The sequence below is a fragment of the Pseudophryne corroboree genome, chromosome 4 (assembly GCF_028390025.1).
Source record: "Pseudophryne corroboree isolate aPseCor3 chromosome 4, aPseCor3.hap2, whole genome shotgun sequence".
In the NCBI taxonomy this organism is placed as follows: domain Eukaryota; kingdom Metazoa; phylum Chordata; class Amphibia; order Anura; family Myobatrachidae; genus Pseudophryne; species Pseudophryne corroboree.
The window spans coordinates 489696352-489718709 of NC_086447.1; the positions used below are offsets into that span (position 1 = coordinate 489696352).

At 44.4% G+C, this 22358-nt stretch overlaps 1 protein-coding gene and 1 pseudogene across 4 annotated transcripts in view; both read left to right on the forward strand.

The window, feature by feature from the left end:
* The window catches only part of FIG4 (FIG4 phosphoinositide 5-phosphatase), a 665438-nt gene that overhangs the window by 543768 nt on the left and 99312 nt on the right, over nucleotides 1–22358 (forward strand). The gene's annotated exons all lie outside the window — the stretch shown is intronic.
* LOC134912427 (5S ribosomal RNA) lies at nucleotides 20688–20805 on the forward strand (annotated as a pseudogene).

A 22358-nucleotide genomic window follows, 5' to 3' on the forward strand; every position in this document is an offset into this window, starting at 1 on the left:
TTCCTGCTCAGCTCCGCTGTGAGGAAGGCTCCCAGGACTCTCCCCTGCACTGCACTACAGAAACAGGGTAAAACAGAGAGGGGGGGCATTTTTTGGCGATATTTTGATATATTTAAGCTGCTATAAGGAACAACACTTATATAAGGTTGTTCCCATATATATTATAGCGCTTGGGTGTGTGCTGGCAAACTCTCCCTCTGTCTCCCCAAAGGGCTAGTGGGGTCCTGTCTTCGATAAGAGCATTCCCTGTGTGTCTGCTGTGTGTCGGTACGTGTGTGTCGACATGTATGAGGACGATGTTGGTGTGGAGGCAGAGCAATTGCCGATAATGGTGATGTCACCCCCCAGGGAGTCGACACCGGAATGGATGGCTTTGTTTATGGAATTACGTGATAATGTCAGCACATTACAAAAATCAGTTGACGACATGAGACGGCCGGCAAACCAGTTAGTACCTGCCCAGGCGTCTCAGACACCGTCAGGGGCTGTAAAGCGCCCTTTACCTCAGTCGGTCGACACAGACCCAGACACAGACACTGAATCTAGTGTCGACGGTGATGAAACAAACGTATTTTCAAGTAGGGCCACATGTTATATGATCACGGCAATGAAGGAGGCTTTGCATATCTCTGATACTGCAAGTACCACAAAAAGGGGTATTATGTGGGGGGTGAAAAAACTACCTGTAGTTTTTCCTGAATCAGAGGAATTAAATGATGTATGTGATGAAGCGTGGGTTAACCCAGATAGAAAAGTGCTAATTTCAAAAAAGTTATTAGCATTATACCCTTTCCCGCCAGAGGTTAGGGCGCGCTGGGATACACCCCCTAGGGTGGATAAGGCGCTCACACGCTTATCAAAACAAGTGGCGTTACCGTCTCCTGATACGGCCGCCCTCAGGGATCCAGCTGATAGGAGACTGGAAACTACCCTAAAAAGTATATACACACATACTGGTGTTATACTGCGACCAGCCATCGCCTCAGCCTGGATGTGCAGTGCTGGGGTCGTCTGGTTGGATTCCCTGACTGAAAATATTGATACCCTGGATAGGGACAGTATTTTATTGACTATAGAGCAATTAAAGGATGCTTTCCTTTATATGCGAGATGCTCAGAGAGATATTTGCACTCTGGCATCGAGAGTAAATGCGATGTCCATATCTGCCAGAAGGAGTTTATGGACGCGACAGTGGTCAGGTGATGCGGATTCCAAACGACATATGGAAGTATTGCCGTATAAAGGGGAGGAATTATTTGGCGTCGGTCTATCGGATCTGGTGGCCACGGCAACTGCCGGAAAATCCACCTTTTTACCTCAGACCCCCTCCCAACAGAAAAAGACACCGTCTTTTCAGCCGCAGTCCTTTCGGTCCTATAAGAACAAGCGGACAAAAGGACAGTCATATCTGCCTCGGGGCAGAGGAAGGGGTAAGAGAGGGCAGCAAGCAGCCCCTGCCCAGGAACAGAAGCCCTCTCAGGGTTCTGCAAAGCCCTCAGCATGACGCTGGGGCCTTACAAGCGGACTCAGGAGCGGTGGGGGGTCGACTCAAGAATTTCAGCGCACAGTGGGCTTGCTCACAGGTGGACCCCTGGATCCTGCAGGTAGTATCTCAGGGTTACAGGTTGGAATTCGAGAAGTCTCCCCCTCGCAGGTTCCTAAAGTCTGCTTTGCCAACGTCTCCCTCAGACAGGGCGACGGTATTGGAAGCCATTCACAAGCTGTTTTCTCAGCAGGTGATAGTCAAGGTACCCCTCCTACAACAGGGAAAGGGGTATTACTCCACGCTATTTGTGGTACCGAAGCCGGACGGCTCGGTAAGACCTATTCTAAATCTGAAATCTTTGAACCTGTACATACAAAAATTCAAGTTCAAGATGGAGTCACTCAGAGCAGTGATAGCGAATCTGGAAGAAGGGGACTTTATGGTGTCCCTGGACATAAAGGATGCTTACCTGCATGTCCCAATTTGCCCTTCACATCAAGGGTACCTCAGGTTCGTCGTGCAAAACTGTCATTATCAGTTTCAGACGCTGCCGTTTGGATTGTCCACGGCACCTCGGGTCTTTACCAAGGTAATGGCCGAAATGATGATTCTTCTGCGAAGAAGAGGCGTATTAATTATCCCTTACTTGGACGATCTCCTGATAAGGGCAAGGTCCAGAGAACAGCTGGAGGACGGAGTAGCACTAACCCGACTAGTGCTGCAACAACACGGGTGGATTCTGAATTTTCCAAAATCTCAGTTGACCCCGACGACACGTCTACTGTTCCTGGGAATGATTCTGGACACGGTTCAGAAAAAGGTGTTTCTTCCGGAGGAGAAAGCCAGGGAGTTATCCGAACTTGTCAGGAACCTCCTAAAACCAGGGAAAGTGTCTGTGCATCAATGCACAAGAGTCCTGGGAAAGATGGTGGCTTCTTACGAAGCGATTCCATTCGGCAGATTCCACGCACGAACTTTTCAGTGGGATCTGCTGGACAAATGGTCCGGATCACATCTGCAGATGCATCAGCGGATAACCTTATCGCCACGGACAAGGGTGTCTCTTCTGTGGTGGTTGCAGAGTGCTCATCTGTTAGAGGGCCGCAGATTCGGCATACAGGACTGGGTCCTGGTGACCACGGATGCCAGTCTGAGAGGCTGGGGAGCGGTCACACAGGGAAGAAACTTCCAGGGAGTATGGTCAAGCCTGGAGATGTCTCTTCACATAAATATACTGGAGCTAAGAGCGATTTACAATGCTCTAAGTCTGGCAAAACCCCTGCTTCAGGGTCAGCCGGTGTTGATCCAGTCGGACAACATCACGGCAGTCGCCCACGTAAACAGACAGGGCGGCACAAGAAGCAGGACAGCAATGGCAGAAGCTGCAAGGATTCTTCGCTGGGCGGAAGATCATGTGATAGCACTGTCAGCAGTATTCATTCCGGGAGTGGACAACTGGGAAGCAGACTTCCTCAGCAGACACGATCTACACCCGGGAGAGTGGGGACTTCATCCAGAAGTCTTCCACATGATTGTGAACCGTTGGGAAAAACCAATGGTGGATATGATGGCGTCCCGCCTCAACAAAAAACTGGACAGGTATTGCGCCAGGTCAAGAGACCCTCAGGCAATAGCTGTGGACGCTCTGGTAACACCGTGGGTGTTCCAGTCAGTGTATGTGTTCCCTCCTCTGCCTCTCATACCAAAAGTACTGAGAATTATACGGCAAAAGGGAGTAAGAACGATACTAGTGGCTCCGGATTGGCCAAGAAGAACTTGGTACCCGGAACTTCAAGAGATGCTCACGGAGGATCCGTGGCCTCTACCTCTAAGATGGGACCTGCTTCAGCAGGGACCGTGTCTATTCCAAGACTTACCGCGGCTGCGTTTGACGGCATGGCGGTTGAACGCCGAATTCTAAGGGAAAAAGGCATTCCGGAAGAGGTCATTCCTACACTGGTAAAGCCAGGAAGGAGGTGACTGCACAACATTATCACCGCATTTGGAGAAAATATGTTGCGTGGTGTGAGGCCAGGAAGGCCCCCACGGAGGAATTTCAACTGGGTCGATTCCTACATTTCCTGCAAACAGGATTGTCTATGGGCCTCAAATTGGGGTCCATTAAGGTTCAAATTTCGGCCCTGTCGATTTTCTTCCAGAAAGAATTGGCTTCAGTTCCTGAAGTCCAGACTTTTGTAAAAGGAGTACTACATATACAGCCCCCGGTTGTGCCCCCAGTGGCACCGTGGGATCTTAATGTAGTCTTGGATTTTCTCAAATCCCATTGGTTTGAGCCGCTCAAATCGGTGGAGTTGAAGTATCTTACATGGAAAGTAACCATGCTACTGGCCCTGGCTTCAGCCAGGAGAGTATCAGAATTGGCGGCTTTATCATATAAGAGCCCATATCTGATTTTCCATACGGACAGGGCAGAACTGCGGACGCGTCCTCATTTTCTGCCTAAGGTGGTGTCAGCGTTTCACCTGAACCAGCCTATTGTGGTGCCTGCGGCTACTAACGATTTGGAGGATTCCAAGTTGTTGGACGTGGTCCGGGCATTGAAAATATATATTTCAAGAACGGCGGGAGTCAGAAAGTCTGACTCACTGTTTATATTGTATGCACCCAACAAGATGGGTGCTCCTGCTTCTAAGCAGACGATTGCTCGTTGGAGTCCCCAGCATCCACTTAGGACTTTAGAGAAAATAAGAATTTACTTACCGATAATTCTATTTCTCGTAGTCCGTAGTGGATGCTGGGCGCCCATCCCAAGTGCGGATTGTCTGCAATACTTGTACATAGTTATTGTTACAAACAAATTCGGGTTGTTATTGTTGTGAGCCGTCTGTTCAGAGGCTCCTACGTTTGTCATACTGTTAACTGGGTTCAGATCACAAGTTATACGGTGTGATTGGTGTGGCTGGTATGAGTCTTACCCGGGATTCAATATCCTTCCTTATTGTGTACGCTCGTCCGGGCACAGTATCCTAACTGAGGCTTGGAGGAGGGTCATAGGGGGAGGAGCCAGTACACACCACCTAATCCTAAAGCTTTATTTTTGTGCCCTGTCTCCTGCGGAGCCGCTATTCCCCATGGTCCTGACGGAGTCCCCAGCATCCACTACGGACTACGAGAAATAGAATTATCGGTAAGTAAATTCTTATTTTAATTTGGGTCTGGATATCTGTGGATAGGGTCACAATAAAACTCCCACATTTCAAAGCTTTTTTCAGTTTTAGCCTCGTCATCTAGCACTACCTCCACCCATGCCATGCGGCAGACCAATGACTCCTTTTGAGAGAATGTTTCTGGCTCCTACCTGCCCATCACATTTCCTTTCAACATGTTATACAGATGTGCCCTCATAAATCTAGCCTCAAAATACCATGCATGGCGAGATGCCTGGTGTGAGTGAGCTGGCAGTTCCTATGCAACTCTGCTAATGTCTGGTTTATTTTTTTGCCAAGAAGCTCAAGCAGACTCTGCTGATTAAAATTATATGCAGCATGCCCAGGCTTGGACTGGCCCACTGGGGTACAGGGGAAACCACTGGTGGGCCCCACTGCCTGGGGGCCCACCTCCTGCTCTAAGGATCAGGTTCTAGATAGAGATGAGCGGGTTCGGTTTCTTTGAATCCGAACCCGCACGAACTTCACTTTTTTTTTTCACGGGTCCGAGCGACTCGGATCTTCCCGCCTTGCTCGGTTAACCCGAGCGCGCCCGAACGTCATCATGACGCTGTCGGATTCTCGCGAGACTCGGATTCTATATAAGGAGCCGCGCGTCGCCGCCATTTTCACACGTGCATTGAGATTGATAGGGAGAGGACGTGGCTGGCGTCCTCTCCATTTAGATTAGATTTAGAAGAGAGAGAGAGAGATTGCTGTGATACTGTAGATTAGAAGAGAGTGCAGACAGAGTTTAGTGACTGACGACCACAGTGACCAGTGACCACCAGAGACAGTGCAGTTGTTTGTTTTATTTAATATATCCGTTCTCTGCCTGAAAAAAACGATACACAGTCACACAGTGACTCAGTCTGTGTGCACTGCTCAGCCCAGTGTGCTGCACATCAATGTATTGTATATAAAGCTTATAATTGTGGGGGAGACTGGGGAGCACTGCAGGTTGTTATAGCAGGAGCCAGGAGTACATGATAAATAATATTATATTAAAATTAAACAGTGCACACTTTTGCTGCAGGAGTGCCACTGCCAGTGTGACTAGTGGTGACCAGTGCCTGACCACCAGTATATTAGTAGTATTGTATACTATCTCTTTATCAACCAGTCTATATTAGCAGCAGACACAGTACAGTGCGGTAGTTCACGGCTGTGGCTACCTCTGTGTCGGCACTCGGCAGGCAGTCCGTCCATCCATAATTGTATTATAATATATACCACCTAACCGTGGTTTTTTTTTCATTCTTTATACCGTCGTCATACTAGTTGTTACGAGTATACTACTATCTCTTTATCAACCAGTGTACAGTGCGGTAGTTCACGGCTGTGGCTACCTCTGTGTCGGCACTCGGCAGGCAGTCCGTCCAACCATAATTGTATTATATACCACCTAACCGTGGTTTTTTTTTCATTCTTTATACCGTCGTCATACTAGTTGTTACGAGTATACTACTATCTCTTTATCAACCAGTGTACAGTGCGGTAGTTCACGGCTGTGGCTACCTCTGTGTCGGCACTCGGCAGGCAGTCCGTCCATCCATAATTGTATTATAATATATACCACCTAACCGTGGTTTTTTTTTCATTCTTTATACCGTCGTCAGACTAGTTGTTACGAGTATACTACTATCTCTTTATCAACCAGTGTACAGTGCGGTAGTTCACGGCTGTGGCTACCTCTGTGTCGGCACTCGGCAGGCAGTCCGTCCATCCATAATTGTATTATAATATATACCACCTAACCGTGGTTTTTTTTTCATTCTTTATACCGTCGTCATACTAGTTGTTACGAGTATACTACTATCTCTTTATCAACCAGTGTACAGTGCGGTAGTTCACGGCTGTGGCTACCTCTGTGTCGGCACTCGGCAGGCAGTCCGTCCAACCATAATTGTATTATAATATATACCACCTAACCGTGGTTTTTTTTTCATTCTTTATACCGTCGTCATACTAGTTGTTACGAGTATACTACTATCTCTTTATCAACCAGTGTACAGTGCGGTAGTTCACGGCTGTGGCTACCTCTGTGTCGGCACTCGGCAGGCAGTCCGTCCAACCATAATTGTATTATAATATATACCACCTAACCGTGGTTTTTTTTTCATTCTTTATACCGTCGTCATACTAGTTGTTACGAGTATACTACTATCTCTTTATCAACCAGTGTACAGTGCGGTAGTTCACGGCTGTGGCTACCTCTGTGTCGGCACTCGGCAGGCAGTCCGTCCATCCATAATTGTATTATATACCACCTAACCGTGGTTTTTTTATACCACCTAACCGTGGCAGTCCGTCCATAATTGTATACTAGTATCCAATCCATCCATCTCCATTGTTTACCTGAGGTGCCTTTTAGTTCTGCCTATAAAATATGGAGAACAAAAAAGTTGAGGTTCCAAAATTAGGGAAAGATCAAGATCCACTTCCACCTCGTGCTGAAGCTGCTGCCACTAGTCATGGCCGAGACGATGAAATGCCAGCAACGTCGTCTGCCAAGGCCGATGCCCAATGTCATAGTACAGAGCATGTCAAATCCAAAACACCAAATATCAGAAAAAAAAGGACTCCAAAACCTAAAATAAAATTGTCGGAGGAGAAGCGTAAACTTGCCAATATGCCATTTACCACACGGAGTGGCAAGGAACGGCTGAGGCCCTGGCCTATGTTCATGGCTAGTGGTTCAGCTTCACATGAGGATGGAAGCACTCAGCCTCTCGCTAGAAAACTGAAAAGACTCAAGCTGGCAAAAGCACCGCAAAGAACTGTGCGTTCTTTGAAATCCCAAATCCACAAGGAGAGTCCAATTGTGTCGGTTGCGATGCCTGACCTTCCCAACACTGGACGTGAAGAGCATGCGCCTTCCACCATTTGCACGCCCCCTGCAAGTGCTGGAAGGAGCACCCGCAGTCCAGTTCCTGATAGTCAGATTGAAGATGTCAGTGTTGAAGTACACCAGGATGAGGAGGATATGGGTGTTGCTGGCGCTGGGGAGGAAATTGACCAGGAGGATTCTGATGGTGAGGTGGTTTGTTTAAGTCAGGCACCCGGGGAGACACCTGTTGTCCGTGGGAGGAATATGGCCGTTGACATGCCAGGTGAAAATACCAAAAAAATCAGCTCTTCGGTGTGGAGGTATTTCACCAGAAATGCGGACAACAGGTGTCAAGCCGTGTGTTCCCTTTGTCAAGCTGTAATAAGTAGGGGTAAGGACGTTAACCACCTCGGAACATCCTCCCTTATACGTCACCTGCAGCGCATTCATAATAAGTCAGTGACAAGTTCAAAAACTTTGGGTGACAGCGGAAGCAGTCCACTGACCAGTAAATCCCTTCCTCTTGTAACCAAGCTCACGCAAACCACCCCACCAACTCCCTCAGTGTCAATTTCCTCCTTCCCCAGGAATGCCAATAGTCCTGCAGGCCATGTCACTGGCAAGTCTGACGAGTCCTCTCCTGCCTGGGATTCCTCCGATGCATCCTTGCGTGTAACGCCTACTGCTGCTGGCGCTGCTGTTGTTGCCGCTGGGAGTCGATGGTCATCCCAGAGGGGAAGTCGTAAGCCCACTTGTACTACTTCCAGTAAGCAATTGACTGTTCAACAGTCCTTTGCGAGGAAGATGAAATATCACAGCAGTCATCCTACTGCAAAGCGGATAACTGAGGCCTTGGCATCCTGGGTGGTGAGAAACGTGGTTCCGGTATCCATCATTACTGCAGAGCCAACTAGAGACTTGTTGGAGGTACTGTGTCCCCGGTACCAAATACCATCTAGGTTCCATTTCTCTAGGCAGGCGATACCGAAAATGTACACAGACCTCAGAAAAAGAGTCACCAGTGTCCTAAAAAATGCAGCTGTACCCAATGTCCACTTAACCACGGACATGTGGACAAGTGGAGCAGGGCAGGGTCAGGACTATATGACTGTGACAGCCCACTGGGTAGATGTATGGACTCCCGCCGCAAGAACAGCAGCGGCGGCACCAGTAGCAGCATCTCGCAAACGCCAACTCTTTCCTAGGCAGGCTACGCTTTGTATCACCGCTTTCCAGAATACGCACACAGCTGAAAACCTCTTACGGCAACTGAGGAAGATCATCGCGGAATGGCTTACCCCAATTGGACTCTCCTGTGGATTTGTGGCATCGGACAACGCCAGCAATATTGTGTGTGCATTAAATCTGGGCCAATTCCAGCACGTCCCATGTTTTGCACATACCTTGAATTTGGTGGTGCAGAATTTTTTAAAAAACGACAGGGGCGTGCAAGAGATGCTGTCGGTGGCCAGAAGAATTGCGGGACACTTTCGGCGTACAGGCACCACGTACAGAAAACTGGAGCACCACCAAAAACTACTGAACCTGCCCTGCCATCATCTGAAGCAAGAAGTGGTAACGAGGTGGAATTCAACCCTCTATATGCTTCAGAGGTTGGAGGAGCAGCAAAAGGCCATTCAAGCCTATACAATTGAGCACGATATAGTAGGTGGAATGCACCTGTCTCAAGTGCAGTGGAGAATGATTTCAACGTTGTGCAAGGTTCTGATGCCCTTTGAACTTGCCACACGTGAAGTCAGTTCAGACACTGCCAGCCTGAGTCAGGTCATTCCCCTCATCAGGCTTTTGCAGAAGAAGCTGGAGGCATTGAAGGAGGAGCTAACACGGAGCGATTCCGCTAGGCATGTGGGACTTGTGGATGCAGCCCTTAATTCGCTTAACAAGGATTCACGGGTGGTCAATCTGTTGAAATCCGAGCACTACATTTTGGCCACCGTGCTCGATCCTAGATTTAAAGCCTACCTTGGATCTCTCTTTCCGGCAGACACAGGTCTGCTGGGGTTGAAAGACCTGCTGGTGACAAAATTGTCAAGTCAAGCGGAACGCGACCTGTCAACATCTCCTCCTTCACATTCTCCCGCAACTGGGGGTGCGAGGAAAAGGCTCAGAATTCCGAGCCCACCCGCTGGCGGTGATGCAGGGCAGTCTGGAGCGACTGCTGATGCTGACATCTGGTCCGGACTGAAGGACCTGACAACGATTACGGACATGTCGTCTACTGTCACTGCATATGATTCTCTCAACATTGATAGAATGGTGGAGGATTATATGAGTGACCGCATCCAAGTAGGCACGTCACACAGTCCGTACTTATACTGGCAGGAAAAAGAGGCAATTTGGAGGCCCTTGCACAAACTGGCTTTATTCTACCTAAGTTGCCCTCCCACAAGTGTGTACTCCGAAAGAGTGTTTAGTGCCGCCGCTCACCTTGTCAGCAATCGGCGTACGAGGTTACATCCAGAAAATGTGGAGAAGATGATGTTCATTAAAATGAATTATAATCAATTCCTCCGCGGAGACATTGACCAGCAGCAATTGCCTCCACAAAGTACACAGGGAGCTGAGATGGTGGATTCCAGTGGGGACGAATTGATAATCTGTGAGGAGGGGGATGTACACGGTGATATATCGGAGGGTGAAGATGAGGTGGACATCTTGCCTCTGTAGAGCCAGTTTGTGCAAGGAGAGATTAATTGCTTCTTTTTTGGGGGGGGTCCAAACCAACCCGTCATATCAGTCACAGTCGTGTGGCAGACCCTGTCACTGAAATGATGGGTTGGTTAAAGTGTGCATGTCCTGTTTTGTTTATACAACATAAGGGTGGGTGGGAGGGCCCAAGGATAATTCCATCTTGCACCTCTTTTTTCTTTTCTTTTTCTTTGCATCATGTGCTGATTGGGGAGGGTTTTTTGGAAGGGACATCCTGCGTGACACTGCAGTGCCACTCCTAGATGGGCCCGGTGTTTGTGTCGGCCACTAGGGTCGCTAATCTTACTCACACAGCTACCTCATTGCGCCTCTTTTTTTCTTTGCGTCATGTGCTGTTTGGGGAGGGTTTTTTGGAAGGGACATCCTGCGTGACACTGCAGTGCCACTCCTAGATGTGCCCGGTGTTTGTGTCGGCCACTAGGGTCGCTAATCTTACTCACACAGCTACCTCATTGCGCCTCTTTTTTTCTTTGCGTCATGTGCTGTTTGGGGAGGGTTTTTTGGAAGGGACATCCTGCGTGACACTGCAGTGCCACTCCTAGATGGGCCCGGTGTTTGTGTCGGCCACTAGGGTCGCTAATCTTACTCACACAGCTACCTCATTGCGCCTCTTTTTTTCTTTGCGTCATGTGCTGTTTGGGGAGGGTTTTTTGGAAGGGACATCCTGCGTGACACTGCAGTGCCACTCCTAGATGGGCCCGGTGTTTGTGTCGGCCACTAGGGTCGCTTATCTTACTCACACAGCGACCTCGGTGCAAATTTTAGGACTAAAAATAATATTGTGAGGTGTGAGGTATTCAGAATAGACTGAAAATGAGTGTAAATTATGGTTTTTGAGGTTAATAATACTTTGGGATCAAAATGACCCCCAAATTCTATGATTTAAGCTGTTTTTTAGTGTTTTTGGAAAAAAACACCCGAATCCAAAACACACCCGAATCCGACAAAAATAATTCGGTGAGGTTTTGCCAAAACGCGTTCGAACCCAAAACACGGCCGCGGAACCGAACCCAAAACCAAAACACAAAACCCGAAAAATTTCAGGCGCTCATCTCTAGTTCTAGACTGTGCACTTGAATTATACATTATACATATGTTACCTTATACTGGATTATTGCTGTTATTAATCTGATACATTATCATGCATGCAGCAGCTGAATTTACTGTATATATTTATGAAGGGGCCCAGACATTGCACTCTCTAATGGTTAGTCAAACCAATGAGGTGACAGGCCACACCCCCTGTGCAGACTGGCCACTCCCCTAAACATGGGCCCCTACCACTGCATTCCCCCGGTGGGCCTTACATGCCCCAGTCCGACACTGAGCATGCCTATATTATGTGTGCGACTGTGGCTGTATCTGCATATGAAATGCTATGTTACAGTGTTTTCCAGTAAAATAGGCATGCTGCATATAATTTTAATCAGCAGAGTCTACTCATGTTTTATTCGCATAGCGAAGCAAACAAAATGCTTTTATTGGGGGAAAATGCTCAAAAAGATGCCTGGCATTAGTAAACGCTCTCACGACTAGGCACAACTAGAAGTGCTGTGTAACATGACTGTAGCAATGATGAAGGAGGACACGTCTGTGAATTACTGTTTGGACATGTGTATCTTGAGCCTCCTGAGTTTCTGGGTGACTGGGAACGTGAATTGTAGGTCTCTTTCAGCCCTCTAGATTGACATAACATTTTATTTAACTTATTCCTAGCTCAGTTACAGTAGTTACTCAGTTATTGAAATGCAATACAAGGTGGTTTCCATTGGTATAGGTGCACCCACATTTTAGCAAAACTTCCTACTCTGTCTGACAGATGTTGGCATTGTAACTCTGCAGAAGGCTCACCTCTGCACATTTGGTGGAAGTGCCTAGCTCTACTCTTCTTTTGGGAAAAAGACAGTCTTAGACTGTGTAGTCCCTTCGGACCCTTCCTTTTGGCTCTTAGATTTGTACCCTGGTCCCCTAGCTACTTACACATAAATCCTTGCTGAAATTCCTCAATAGCATTGAGAAGGTGGTCATTCCGGTACATTGGAAGTCCACGGCCCCACCCTCTTTGAAGGAATGGCTGTCCAGGATAGATCTAAATATGGGTATGAAAAATCTAGGTCATGTGTGGAGAAACACAAAGTATTTTGTTCTACCTGGTGCTCTTGGTTTGAGATTAAATCGTCTGTGGCATATATAGCAGCATAGGTTTGAGGTCTAGGTACACTAGATATGCTGCTTTCCCCCTCCCCTGTCCTTTTTTTCATTTCCCTCTCCTTTCCTTTTGTATAGTCCTGTCTTTGTCCATGTTTTCTCTTTCTTTTTTCTCTTACGTCCTAGAGGATACTGGGGTTCCATTTAGTACCATGGGGTATAGACGGGTCCACTAGGAGCCATGGGCACTTTAAGAATTTGGTAGTGAATGCTGGCTCCTCCCTCTATGCCCCTCCTACCAGACTCAGTTTAGAAGATATGCCCGTAGGAGTCGGTCACGCTTATGGAAGCTCCTGAAGAGTTTTCTGCATTTATTTTATATGTTTGTTATTTTCAGGCAGGGCTGGTTGGCACAATCCTGCCTGCTTCATGGGACTTAGAGGGGGAACGGCCCAACCTCTTGAAGGGTTAATGGTCCCGTTCCCCGCTGACAGGACACTGAACTCCTGAGGGAACTATTCACAAGCCCCACCACGGCGAGTGTACATTCCCGCAGCACGCCGCCATCCCTAACAAAGCCAGAAGAAAGAAGAGTGGTGAGTACTAAGCCGGCGTCCCGACTAATGGGTCGCCGGCCATTATAGCGGCATGAGGGTACGGAGACACACGGCTACTAACCTGGGTGAATTGCGTCTCCAGACACAGTACACAGCTGCGTCTCAGTACACTGTACACAGGTGGTCATACCGAGTTGTTCACTATTTTTTACGTTCGCACAAGGCAAATGCAAAATTGCGAACTCGTTGTACATTAGCGAACATACGCCCCCAACAGTATTTTGCAATCTCGTACGCAGCAATACACAAAGTAGGCGTATGCCAAATGACATCGCAAGAATGCACTTCTATCGCATTACTACAAACACCATCGTTAAAATCCGAACTCGTCATACATGTGCACAATCTTCGCAAAATTGCACACGCTATGTACTTTTGCTAAAAAACGCACAGCAATTTAGTTTTTTTGTTTTTAAATTTTAACACCTTTGAGTTCTATCTCTTCAAGCCTTCCTCAATTAAGATTCCAATTAGTGTAATGAATTATAATGGTCATGACCAATTAAGTCTACAAAGATTACCCGCAGAACACTTTGTAGGCATAATTGGCCATTAACATGTTGTTTTTAAAATAAGTGTTACAGATGTTGAAACTGTGCCTGGCCTAATGTAAAATTCCTGCTTTTTGTGTAGAGGTGTTGTGTGTGTATAAATGTGTTTAGATGTTTTTCAAAACAATCAGCTCCTAACTGTCATAAATCAGTCTGTTTTTTTTAACGAAATTAAAAATACTATTCTTAAGTAAGATGTGTGAAATGTTTAAGGTAACCAATTTCTGGACGCCAATCTGCTGTTCCTTTATTGCATTAATAAACACAACACTCGCTTAAATTGAAAAAAAAATTGTTTTTGCAGGTCCTCAATGTCTACCAGCAAGGCCCTCATATTTCGATTTATGCGGGCAAGAATGCCAGTAATAGTTGTGGGATCTCCAACTGCACCATCTGAAATGAAGGGCAAAAATAAAAATTAATAACTTACTGACATTACCTATTATAGAAGCAAGGCACAAAGCACACTTTAATGGCAAAGTGACTACATCATGGTTGTTTTTTTCATAAAACAGTAGCAGGCCAACACATACAAGCATGCTCAGCAATGTTTTAATTAAAAAAAAAAACATGTTATAAGTGTAGCACACCATGCTGGGATTCATTCACATCTGGAGTGACCAAGACTTGCCTTTTTTGGGGTTGGCCCTGCCTCATCACACTGCATCTCAACATCTTCAGAGGGACTACATATACTAGCATGCCCACACTCCCTGAAATCCTGCCTTACCTCTTAAGGTGAGACAGGTCTTGTTGTTATGTTTTGACAAACAACATTTTTTAAGTGACACTTTAACAACACATGTCCCCAGACTTGGACTGTCACATAGGGGTACAGGGGAAAGCACCAGTGGCCCTAATTTCATGCATGAACAGCCTAAGGATCAGGTTCCAGACTGTGGTCTTGCCTGTTGCATTTTGGTGGTCCTAAACATTGTCGACCCGCACACTGTCGATCTAATGATCCACACCCCTTACATGTTACACTGTATATTTTAAGTGTGTTTTTGGAACACACTATTGTTAGGCAGTCATTCTTTGGTTGGCTTTGGATGGACGTCAGCCTCTGTAGGTCGACATGTGCTAGTTCTACATGTCACAAGATCAACATGTTATTTATGGATACATGACAAATGTTTAAGTATTTTTTTCACTTTATGCGGCTTGTGTACTCCAATTGCAATGGAAATTGCTTACGATGTAAGCGGTAGTGTAGCGACTCACCTTGTCCTAAGCCTGGCAAACAAAGTGAATCATGCGATTTGACTGTGCAAATATTGGGATACCCAGGCACTCTAAGTTAAAAAGGACAAAAACATAGCAAAATACCCTCAGGTCTAACTTTTTACCTGACAACCTAGCACATATAAACCCTGTTGTCCTGGCAACCCTGTCGACCTAGAGTGGACAGCCTAAACATTGTAGACCTAGACATTGTACATCTCATGATCCACACACAAATGTAAATGCAACATCCATACCATGATGAAGAAGACAATCAATTTTCCTTGGCCCAAGATTGGCTCCAGTACAACACTGCATGTAATTGTAATTGAAGTTAAAGTAGCTAACAAATACAATTTAAATGTGTAAAAACTTACTATCATCTTCCACATGTCCAGCACCCTCAAACTCCTCGGGAGCCTCTGCTGCCCATTCAGTGGGTGGTGAAGGAGGCTGGATTGGGGAAGGAGGCTGGATTGGGGAAGGAGAATGGATGGGTAAGTTGTTTAGAGATGGTGGGTCTGATTGAGAGGGGGAGAGGGGCTGAGAGGGGGTTTGGGCCAGAGAGGGGGAGTGGGGCTGAGTGGAGGAGGGGGCTGAGAAGTGGGTTGGGCCAGAGAGGGGGAGGAGGGCTGAGAGGTGGGTTGGGCCAGAGAAGGGGAGGGGGCTGAGATGTGGGTTGGGCCAGAGAGGGGGAGGGTGCAGAGAGGTGAGTTGGGCCAGAGAGGGGGAGGTGGGTTGAGAAGGAGTTTGTGAAAGAGAGGGGGAGTGGGTTCTAGTGGTTTGTGAAAGAGAGGGGGATGAGTTTGGAGATGGTGATTGGGAAAGAGAGGGGGTTCGAGAGGGGGGTTAAGAAAGAGAGGGGGTTCGAGAGGGGGGTTGGGAAAGAGAGGGGGATGGGGTTCGAGAGGGGTGTTAGGAAAGAGAGGGGGAGGGGGTTGGAGAGGGGGTGGTTGATGATGAAGGGGAAGTTTGATTTTGGGGTTCAGGGTGTTGAGGGGATGAGGGAGTTTGGGGTGGGGAGGAGGCTGGAGGTGAGGAAGGTGCTTGAGTAGCTTGCCGTTGTGCTTGCCCTAGAATCACATTTAAATAAAAATAAATAAATAAAAATCAGTTCCATGTGCATTCCCAAATAACATTGTTATTTATTAATACAAATACAAAGTTAGTTATGTCTGCAGCCTACAGCCTGTGTGCCGACTCACCACACCACTAAACATTACCCCTAAGCACTCTGCTCCCCAGTCTGTACTGCAAGCCCAGAGCGCACACACTCTGTAAACTGGTTAAGTGTGGTATGTTTTGGGGACTATAGTTTAATAATAATGTCTGCTAATAATCTCACTTTATCACATCTAAGCACAATTTGTTTGGCAATTTTCAAATCTTTTACATTATTTTGTTAGTGCTAATAATCACAGTTAAATAGTCATGTGAACACATTGTAATGCGTTTAACTTACTGCGTCTGCGGATTTGCTGGCGCAGGCGGAGGTCGCTCCACCGCCACTCCAGTTGCACTATGGAGCGCTGTGTCCGTGTTCGCGTCCGCAATATGCAGCCGTCCTCCGCGTAGGCCGCGTGGCTGATCCGATTTGGGACATACGGTCCCGCGTGGCCTACGTGGCGGTCCATTACCGCGGTGAGCACCCGCAGCTCGCGGTGGCTGAACGCGGATGCTCGCATGGTGCCTATGGCGTTTTCCTTACATGGGCATATATTTATAGTGTGTGGTCGCATTTCATTGGTTGAAATATCATGGTGTCATCTTTATTTAACTTTATTGATCTGTGTACAATATTTTACAAACAACATTTGATGTGCTCCCATTACTTAGTATCAGCGATTATTCGCAGGAGACACATCACCAAATAATAAATAAGAAACAACTATTTCACACTACAAATCCTGCTTCTCAGTTTGCTTTCTTTTTGGTTTTAGATTAAAGTACAAATGATCATAACTTTCCAATGATTTTATATATATATATATATATATATATATATATATATTCTATATATATATATATATATATATATATATATCTGTTTATTGTTTAATTTTTTATATTTTTAAAATTTAAATTTATATATATATATATATATATATATTCAACACAATATATATATATATATATATATATATACTCAAATATAGATATATATATATATATGTTCACATATATAAATATCTATATATATATATATTCAACACAATATATATGTATATGAATATATATATACTCAAATATATATGTGTATATATATATATATATATATATGCAAATAGAGGAAGAAACAGCAAAGCGCCTATAGTGTAGTATCCTTTAGTATAGTTTTTGTCACACGCAAGAATAATATTGTGTACCAGATTACGGCTTGACACAATGCCTGTCGATCCCCTGGTCTTTTAAGTCCAAGTCTCTGTCGGAATCTAGATAGAGTCAGGAAACAGGGAATCGCTATATAGCGTAGTAATTACTCAATAAGTAGGGTTAAATTTTGTATATCACATAAGGTTACATGCGTACCAGATAAAGTAATAATTTGTGCATATCAGTATTGGTGCTTGTATCCTGGTCCTCATCAGAGGGAGGTGGTCATAGGATAGCCTTTGAACGATATATCAATGCTCCAATCAACAATTTATATCAAAAAGGTCTAATTTATTAAGTGTACAAAAATATATAAGAAATAAATAGCTTAGCTTAAATGACAAAAATGTCGGCAGGAGTAGGTCAGCAAATCAGCAAGTCAGTTTCTCAACGCGTTTCGCCCGAATTTGGGCTTCATCAGGAGATTACATCATGCTCTAGTGAGGGCTTATTTATACCTACATCAATTAGCTGTACATTATGCAGATTACTTCCGGTTCGCGTGATCAGCGAAACCGGAAGTAGTATAAATTATTACAAAATCAACAATATGGTGCCTTAGGTGAGCGGAATTGGCTATTTGGTAGCCACAGCGTGTATTCCGGTTGAATTATGTGAACCAGAGCCACTGATGCCTGACACAGTGGTCTGTTTACATTCTGCGCTGTTCGGCGCCTGACTTCCGGCGGAAGTGCGTCTCCGCCGGAAGTGACGTTCCTCGCACGGCCGCATCCACCCTGACAACGTCCGGCAGCCGTATATGACAGGGTCCCGTGGAGAGGTGCTTTTCCGGCCACATGGCTAATTAACATATGTAAACACAGCAAGTGTGTTTAATTTGTGTGAATGGCTATTAAGCCACAAGTGGTGTGACAAAGCATTTAGAAAAGCTGATTCACAATATTGGAACATCAGAGAATGTAGATATAGGTATGAACATATAAATATATAAAAAAATATATATATAAAAAACTGAGTATAAATATAAATCTAAATATACATATAGATGAAAATACAAATAATGGCCAATAATGGACACTTCTAAAAATCAAATGAGGAATAGACATACATATATGTATAGCACATATATCTTGGTATAGAACAAACGCATGACCCAAGCGAGTTATTATATAATAAAAACATGTATACGTCATTAGGAATATATTCTAATATTGAGGAGGGCTTCAAAAATATCTGTATATATCACATATGTTAATGCAATGGTGCACAGGTTTCGGGGGCAATACCCAGAACTTATTGGTAGTAAATTTGGACTGACATCAGAATCAAAATCAGCGCATATACAGCCATAACACAGGTGCGTGCATATATAAAAACGGGGGTAGAGGGGGGGAGGAAAATAGATTAAAAAAACATGCATAACATTTAAAATGATGCGTTCTACCTACATATAACTAGAATTAGAGGATAAACAAAAGAAGAACATCTATTTACAAAAATGGTGCTATTTCATAGCCCTCATTGTGTCCATTGGGAGACATAGAGTTCAAAGTGAAAATCCAATACATCTCACGTTGTGAGAGTTTTTTTAAAAGGTCACCACCTCGTGGGCCCAGTTTCACATGTTCGAGTGCTTTAAAAGTTAGAGTATCTGTATTTGAGCCGTGAGCCGTGGCAAAGTGTCTGGAGAGCGGGTGGCTCTCGATTCTGTTCTTGACGTTCCTCACGTGCTCTTGAATTCGCAATTTCAGTGTTCTCTTTATCTTCCCTATATATTTCAAATGGCATCCGCATTCGATCATATATATCACCGATGATGTATTGCAGTTGATAAAATCATTAATTTTGAACTCTTTCGTGTTGTCACTATTGTGAAACATTCTCCGATTTGGGTGAACGAATTTACACATATTGCAGTGCCCACATTTGTACATACCAGTACATTTCGGGAGGCCTGTAGGAATACTGCGTGTGCACCTTAGCATACTCGGTGCTAGAATTTCCTTCAGATTTTGTGCCTTTCTGAATATAATTTCCGGACGTTCAGGGAGCAGTTCTTTAAGTACTGGGTCCATTTTTAAAATGTGCCAGTGTTTGGAGAGCACTTTCCTAATTTTTATTTCTTCACTGTGTAATAAATGGAGCACACATTTTCTTTTTGTCTCCCTTCAATGTATCCTTTGCTTTTAGTATTTCCTCTCTGTTTAGATTCGCACCTCTTTCGACCGCTTCATTAATAATATGATCCGGATATCCTCTTTCTTTAAATCGTTTGGCGTAAATTAGGGACTGTTCCGTAAAGGTCTCTGGAGTACTGCAATTTCTTCTAATCCTGTACATCTGTGAAAAGGGGATGTTATTTTTCCAGTTATGAGTATGACCACTTCTATAATGTAGGTAACTGTTCGTATCTACAGGTTTAATAAAATTCTTTGTAATTATCTTGTCCCCATCATGTGATAGAATTAGGTCCAGGAATTCTACTTCAGTTTTATTGGTGGTGCAAGTGAACTTTAGGTTAAAATCATTATTTTGGATGTATTTCATAAATTCACTAAAATCCTCTTCATCTCCGTTCCAGATTAAAATGATATCATCAATATACCGTTTGTAAAAGCAAATATTGTTCTTAAACTGACAATTTCCATAAATGAATTCCTTCTCCCACATTCCCATTACAATATTCGCGTAACTTGGTGCGAAAACCGTACCCATAGCTGTGCCGCAGGTCTGGAGGTAAAATGTGTCCATGAATTTAAAATAATTATGTGTTAAAATAAACTCAATAAGGGTGCAGATAAAATCACGATGTTCCCTCGTTATATTTAAATCTGTCTCCAGGATTTCACGGCAAGCTGCAAGTCCTTTTTCATGTGTAATACTTGTATAGAGTGATTGTACGTCAAACCCATTTCTGGAACACCCTCTCATTTTGTTAAACAATCTTGGCGACTCTGCAATGCAATCTGGCAACAGGGCACCATTTTAGTTATAAAACAGAACAGCAGAAGTGTTCCTCTAACTTTCTTCGGCTTCAGTGTTGTTCCACACCACCCTCTCATTTTCTCATTCGATGCCGAGGCAGATGATAAAACAGCAGAAGTGGTGGGTTACTGTATCTGATCCCCTTTGTTCTTTCATTTTTTTTCTCCTCTCTTTCTATCACCTCTCAGTCTCTGCTCATTTCATATATAGCAGGGCCACACCTTTGAAAGCCTCAGTACTTCCACCAACCTGGGGGACCCCATCAAATTATTTTGGGACATATATCATCTATTTTTGACATCAGAATCCGTGACAGTTTTTGCATAAAAGAGGACTTGCAGCCATCATCATTGAGATTTAAGACTCCCCTCACAAAAAAGGTGGCACCGAAATATTTCATCCTCGAAACCTTTATTTGATCTGGCGGACTTCACGTTTTCCTTCAGGTGTGGGAGCATATTGGAGTACATTTGATACCACATATTGCTTTTCCAAGATTCAAGAGTGCTCATCACATCATCATCAAGACTATGGGCCTCTACAAGAAAACCCTGTGAAACTCTCACAGAATCGAGTACACAAAGTTCCTGGTGTCATCAGGTGTGGGATATATCTACCTGCGGTCAGACCATACTGAGCATGCCCAACCTCGTCTGATCTTGGAAGCCAAGCACTGTGGGCCAGGTCAGTACCTGGTTGGGAGACCACCAGGGAATACCGGGTACTGCAGGTATTTTTATCCTAACACAGGACACAGGACCAAGAAACCTTCTCTCCCTTTTTTCCCTTCAAGATACATTCAGAAATCGGTGTAGAGCCAGGCACAATCCACCATTTGTTTATATTATATTTTATTTATTGATATTTTTCTCCCAGTGATACTTTCACCACCCATTCAATTATCATAATTACAGGGAGAAAAGCTCATACTTACATATATGGTTTCTACCATATTAATCATTTGGAGACACCCATATAATTTTGCTCACAGAACCATTATGCCAATTTGTTTTTGTTATTTTCTTAGTGATTTATTTAGATAACAACCAATTTTTTTGATTCATTTAGACTATAGTCTTTTAATCAATATTTGTTATATATCAGTGCCTTTCCTCACTTCCCCCTCCCTCCCTTTGCCTATAGTCAATATTTTATGAAGGTTGACAATAAAAGTTATATTTTAATGCAACTCATCATTTCATTTCATTTACAAGTGTGCCCCAGAAAAGATATATAGTCTTTCTTTTTTCTTTTGGCTCCGGTACTATACGGGAACCATCCCCCTCTTGTAGAGTGATTGTACGTCAATCGTAGTCCACAATAAGTTCTTTTCCCATTTGAAGTCGTTTAAAAGGTTTAAAACACTCGTTGTGTCCTTTAAGAAGGAGGGTAGATTCTGGACATGTGGTTTTAAAAACACATCCACATATATTCGGATAGATGTGCAGTTAGTGAATCTATTCCCGCTATAATAGGCCTGCCTGGTGGTGATGTCAAGCTCTTGTGGATCTTGGGGAGGTGGTATATAAATGGGATAATCGGATTATTGTTCAGGAGGTATTGATATTCGTCTTTCGAGATTATACTTTTATAGAGTGCTGGGGTCAGTACTTCCCTGAGTTCCTCGATGAATTCCTCCGTAGGGTCCTTTGGTTGTGGTTTGTATGAAGAAGTATCACTTAGTAGCCGTTGTGCTTCTTTAATATAAATGTCCTTATCCTGTATTACCAATCCTCCCCCTTTATCAGCCGGTCTCAATACAATGGTCTCGTTCTCCTTCAGTTCTTTCAGTGCATGTTTCTCATGGTTAGTCAGGTTGTATTTCTTTACTTTGAAGTCTTCTCCATCAATCAGATCCTTTTTTACTAGATCATAAAAAATGTTGATGTGCGAACCTTTAGACTCTAAAGGGTAAAACTTTGATTTAGTAGGATTATAGTTTGCAAGGATGGCATTGTCTCTCCTCGCAAAATGTCTCTTGAGGGTTAGGTTTCTCACATATTTGTTTAGGTCAATAAACATTTGAAATTTGTCCGGTTTATGCGTGGGAGCGAATGTAATTCCTTTACTAAGTAGGGAGATCTGTGGTTGTGTTAGGCTGTGGGAAGAAAGATTAAAAATGCCTTTGTCTTTAGGATCGGTTACCGGGAGTTTCTTTTTCTGGGGTTTTCTTCTTCCTCCTCTCTTTCCCCTTCTTGTAACCTTCTTTTTAATGGAGATGCATGGTATATATTTTCTTTGATCTTTTCCTGATATTCCTTGTCTCTGTGTGGTCTCGCTTGTCTG